At 40.3% G+C, this 6,009-nt stretch overlaps 1 pseudogene; it reads left to right on the top strand.

The window, feature by feature from the left end:
* Nucleotides 1-603: 603 nt before the first annotated feature.
* On the top strand, nucleotides 604-1,277 carry LOC142425680 (GTP-binding nuclear protein Ran-like; annotated as a pseudogene).
* Nucleotides 1,278-6,009: the final 4,732 nt, after the last annotated feature.

A 6,009-nucleotide genomic window follows, 5' to 3' on the forward strand; every position in this document is an offset into this window, starting at 1 on the left:
CTTGAAAGATCATAGATTTTGCTATATTTTCTTGTCAACCCTGCATTATAAATTGTCCATTGTAGAAAAGCAAAGTTTTATTTTCAAGCTAGTGTAAATTGAAGAATAGTTCACTCTAGGTTTTTCTTGAAGTAAGATACAAAATAAAAACAGTCTAAATGAAAAAACATTTGCAAGAAATATGCAGCCAAATAATTAGAACTAGGATTTGAATAGTTGGTTTGCTTAAGGCCAGATCAAGACATAGCTGCTTTGGAGATTCCATTTTAAATAGAAAAACTACCTATTAGAAAGTGAATTCTCCTTCAGTAGGCACTTTTTTTTTTTCCTAATGCAAGCAAGCTCTTGAATATTCTACAAAGATGAATTCAACTATAACAAGTAATAAAATTGTGCTAATGACAATTCCTGCTTCACATTGGCAGTAAGCCCATAGGATAAGATGATTTATACATGTGAAAAAATATATAATACTTTATCTTCTTTAAAGTTAGTAGGCTGTATCTATAAAATGCTAATGTGAGTGAAAAGGTGTGGGAGATTTTGAATTGCGCTTCCGCCATCTTTCCATCCCTCAGTCAGACGCGGCCTGGAGACGCTTCTGGAAGATCCATCACGATGGCCGCCCAAAGAGAACCCCAAGTCCAGTTCAAACTCGTATTGGTGGGTGATGGTGGTACTGGAAAAACGACATTTGTGAAACGTCACCTGACTGGTGAATTTGAGAAGAAGTATGTAGCTACCTTAGGTGTTGAGGTCCATCCCCTTGTGTTCCATACTAACAGAGGACCTATCAAATTCAACGTGTGGGATACAGCTGGTCAAGAAAAATTTGGAGGACTGAGAGATGGCTATTATATTCAAGCCCAGTAGCCCAGTGTGCCATTATAATGTTCGACGTAACCTCAAGGGTTACTTACAAGAATGTGCCTAACTGGCATAGGGATCTGGTTCGAGTGTGTGAAAACCTACCCATCGTGCTGTGTGGCAACAAAGTGGATAGTAAGGACAGGAAAGTTAAGGCAAAATCCATTGTCTTCCACCGAAAGAAGAACCTTCAGTCCTATGACATTTCTGCCAAAAGCAACTACAACTTTGAAAAGCCCTTCCTTTGGCTTGCTAGAAAACTCATTGGCGATCCTAACTTGGAGTTTGTTGCCATGCCTGCTCTGGCCCCACCAGAGGTTGTTATGGACCCAGCTTTGGCAGCCCAGTATGAGGATGATTTAGAGGTTGCGCAGCCAACCGCTCTCCCGAATGAAGATGATGACCTGTGAGCGAACGAAGCTGGAGCCCAGCGTCAGAAGTCTAGTTTTACAGGCAACTGTTCTTTGACGTCAGTGGTGCAGCGTGTTTGCCACTCTTAATACAGAGCTCAGCAGAATGTGCTCATCTTTGGGATGCTGAAGGAGATGAATGGGCTTCGGAGTGAGTGTGGCAGTTAAAAACCTTTTATTTTTTTTTTGAACCCACATATCTAGCTGTTTGGGAAGGCATTTTTCTTTCTTGAAATTCAGCTACAAGACTGCTACAGTCACATCACAATAATCAGTGGTGATGTTTTGTTTGTTAACTGTCATTCCCATTCCTTTTCGTTAGAATAAAGTTGTATTTCAAATATCTAAAAAAAAAAAAGAAAAGAAAAGGGGTGGGAATGGAAGCTAAGAATCAAACCTGTACCAAAAGAGAGAGAGAGAGAGAGAGAGAGAGAGAGAGAGAGAGAGAGAGAGAGAGAGAGAGAGAGAGAGAGAGAGAGAGAATAAGAAGAATTATAATGTATACCTTTAATATAGACCCTAAAGACACCAAACTGGTCAATTAGACCTAATTTTCAATTCCTATTGGGGGTTGGCTCAGTGAGTTGAAAATTCTTAGAGCTGCATTTTAATTATGCAGTTTTGAATACTACTAGCATTTAAATGGGTGCTGTGTAGATAAAATGTAGTTGATTATTAATATGGGTCTTCTAGCCATTTTTCCTTTGTCAATACCTATTGTGTGATATGTCATAAAGTTCTGACTCTGTTCTTGGGGTTCTTATCCATGTGGGGGAGAGTTCTCTGTTAGGAGATTACAGTGAGATGAAGCTTTAGACCCTGCTTTGCTGGAGGGTGTGGCTTAAGTTGCCATTGTTTTCCCTGGTGGTTTGGTCAGCTGAATGGAACCCTGGTGGCAGAGTGAAGTATAGTTTGGGTTGCTAATCACAAGGCTAGCAATTTGAAACCAACTGCTGGTCCCTAAGAGAAAGGTGAGGCTTTCTATTCTTGTAAAGAATTACCATCAATAATTACACAAATAACAAGGAGTACAAGGAAGAAGAAAATGTTCTAAAATGTATCATGGTGATGATTGTACAACTCTTCTTCTTTTAACTGAACTATGAATAATATGTGGATGAAGTGACAATAAAACTCTTTTTAAAAAAGTTCCCCTCTTGGAAAGCTACAAGGGTAGTTTTACACTGTCCTATAAATCAGCACTTATTAGATGGTAATGAGTTTGTTTTTAATCATTTTATTGGGGGCACGCACAACTCTTATCACAATCCATACATCCATCTATTGTGTCAAGCACATTTGTATATATTTTGCCATCATCATTCTCAAAACATTTGCTTTCTACTTGAGCCCTTGGTATTAGCTCCTCATTTTTTCCCTCCCTCCTCACTACCCTTGATACCCATGAACCCTTGATAATTTATAAATTATTATTATTTTGTCATATCTTACACCATCCGATATCTCCCTTCACCCACTTCTCCATTGTCTGTCCCTCAGGTAGGAGGTTATATGTAGATCCTTGTAATCAGTTCCCTCTTTCTCCCTCACCTTCCCTCCACCCTCCTGGTATCATCACTCTCACCACTGGTCCTGAGAAGTTCATCTGTCCTGGATTCCCTGTGTTTCCAGTTCCTATCTGTACCAATGTACATCCTCCAGTCCAGCTGGATTTGTAAGGTAAAATTGGGTTCATTGTAGTGGGGGGAAGGAAGCATTCAAGAACTAGAAGAAAAGTGTATGTTTCATCATTGCTACACTGTACCCTGACTGGCTAAACTCCTCCCCACAGCCCATCTGTAAGGGGATGTCCAATTCCCCACAGCTGGGCCCTGTGTCACCACTCCTCACTCCCCCTCATTCACAATGGTATGATTTTTTTTTCTTTTGTCTTTGAAGCCTGTTACCTGATCCCTTCGATGCCTTATGACCTCACAGGCTGGTGTGCTTCCTCCATGTGGGCTTTGTTGTTTCTCAGTTAGATGTCCCCTTGTTTATCTTCCAGCCTATAGGACCCCATATTCTATATCTTTTATAGCCGCCACCATCAGCTTTCTTCACCGCATTTGCGTATGCACCCGCTTGTCTTCAGTGATCGTGTCAGGGTAGGCTGGTGTGCTTCTTTTATGTGGGCTTTGTTGCTTCTGAGCTAGATGGCTGCCTGTTTATCTTCAAGCCTTTAAGACCCCAGACGCTTTATCTTTTGGTAGCTGGGCCCCATCAGCTATCTTCACCACATTTGCTTATGAACCTGCTTTGTCCTCAGTGATAGAGTTGGGACAGGCTGGTGTGCTTCTTCAACAAAACCCACATGGAGTTTGTTTTTTTATTGTCAGCCAAAAGATAAAAGCCACACCCCCATCAAAGACTCTTCCTCTTCTTCACCACCCTTCCACTTTTTGGCATCATGTCTGTTTCATGATTGAGCCGATGCAAGACCTGCTTTGACTTCCAAAACATATTTGCCTTCTGACTTTCAACGCTGAGTTTGATTCACCTTTACCTGACCTTCAGACTTGGGAGTTAAGAACAGCCACAACCATTTGAGACATCTGAAAGTTTTATGAGTTTCTGTGAAATTCCACTGTGAATTACAGAACTCAGGGACATGAGGGAATATACCAAATGGAGGAGTGAGGTGGGGGGGGAGGTGCAGGAAGGCAGCTATATACCATCTTGGAAAAGTTAGACAGTTGACCATCTTTATTCTCTAACTTGTTAGAACTATCATTGTATTGATTCTTCTAAAAGAAATCCCTATCACAGTAGAATTAGTGCAATAAAGACTTGTCTTAATGAACTTCTAATACCCTTTCCAAATGCAACTTTATTTGGGCTTTGGTGAAGACAGTATTTAATTAAATACAATGATTTTCACAAAACAGCTGGTAAAAGTCATGGTATATGATTATAAATAAATAAAGATTATTGTTATTATTATTATTATGTTGAAAGATATGTAAACCAATAGGCAGCACTAAAATATATTACTAAGTCATTAAGAAATAATTGTAAACTCTATGTTGGAGACAAATGAAATGGCAAATTTCAAATGAAGTGCATGGTTTGTTTTCTGATCAAAAGTTGATTTTTCTAGTATTAGAGCATTTGATAAACTTCTCAATACTACTATCAATAAATGTTCATATATTTACTTTATTATTTTTTTTAGATAATTTTATTGGGGGCTCTTACAGCTCTTATAACAATCAATACACCAATTGTATTGATTGTATATTATTCTACATCTATTGCCATCATCATTTTCTAAACATTTACTTTCTATTTGAGCCCTTAGTATCAGCTCCCCATGCCCCCCCCCACACACACATACTTGTGACCCCGTGATAAATTATAAATTATTATTGTTTTCATATCTTACACTAAATGCTGTCTCCCTTCACCCATGTTTCTTATGTTCATCCCCCGGAGGGGTGTGTGTGTGTGTGTGTGTGTGTGTGTAGGTGGTTATGCATAGATCATTGCAATTACTTCCTCATTCTCCCTCTTTCCTCAACACACACACACACACACACACACACACACACACCTTCCCTCTACCCTCCTGGTATTGCTATTCCATTTCTGTTCCTGAGGGGTTTATCTGACCTGGATTCCATGTGTCATGAGCTATTATCTATACCATTGTACATGCTCTGGTCTAACCAGAACTGCCTGCAAGGCAGGACTGGGGTCATGATCGTGGAGGGTGAAGAAACCTCAAAGAACCAGAGGAATATTGTATGTTTCATAAGTGCTATACTACACCGTGGTTGATTTATCCCTTCCTTAAGACGCCTCTCTGAGATGTCTTATTGTCTACAGATGGGTTTTAGGTCAGTGCTTTGACCTCCCATTTTGTCAACAGTATTTTTTGTTTGTTTGGGGTCTTCTGATGCCTGCAATCTGATCCCATTGACACCTTATGATTGCACAGGCTGGTGTGCTTCTTCCATATAGGCTTGTTGCTTCTCTGCTATATGGCCACTTGTTTACCTTCAAGCCTTTAACAAATAGATCTGAAATCTTATATTCAGATGTTTTCCCCCAGCCTTTCCTTAAAATACGAGTTAAAGACCACCAGTGTGGCTGCAATCACACCTGTTCCAGGAATTCAGTTCTGATATAGCTGATCACAGACATGATCCACAGACAAGATGCCTTGTCAATAAGATTAAGATAATATATTCACCAGGAAATCCAAAAGGCAATGGGGAGAGTTGGTGGTATGGTTTACTCAGAGTTGAGAATGAGTATGCATTGCACGGAGAGAAGTCACGTGTTCTAGTGGTGGACATGGAGCTTGGGATCAAAGATTCACTTCGCAACTAGGCCAGTGAGATGCTCCCATTTGAATAGTTATCACTGTGTTTCTCTAAGGGTCAGTTGCTAGAGCAAAACATGCCTTGTGATTCATTTCTTCCCCTGGTGTTGAGGTGCAGAGCTGTGGAAGAGGGCGTTCTAAGGACATCAGAAAGAGGGCAGCTTCTAGTCTCTTCTATTGAACAACATGGAGAACTAGGCCTCTGAGCAAATTGTCAAATGAAATTTGCATGGAAAAGAGTCCTTATCTAGGCAATGCTTTGAGTAGAAGGCAAATGGGTCAGATCACTTATCAAAACCAAATCTAGTGTTTACGGCTTTGTTTAGGTAGAGTGCTCATGCAAGCCTCTGGGCCATAAAACGGTGGCATTTCATGAAGCGGCTGTTCTTCACTGTCCAAGGGGAACTG

Source organism: Tenrec ecaudatus, chromosome 14 (assembly GCF_050624435.1).
Source record: "Tenrec ecaudatus isolate mTenEca1 chromosome 14, mTenEca1.hap1, whole genome shotgun sequence".
NCBI lineage: Eukaryota > Metazoa > Chordata > Mammalia > Afrosoricida > Tenrecidae > Tenrec > Tenrec ecaudatus.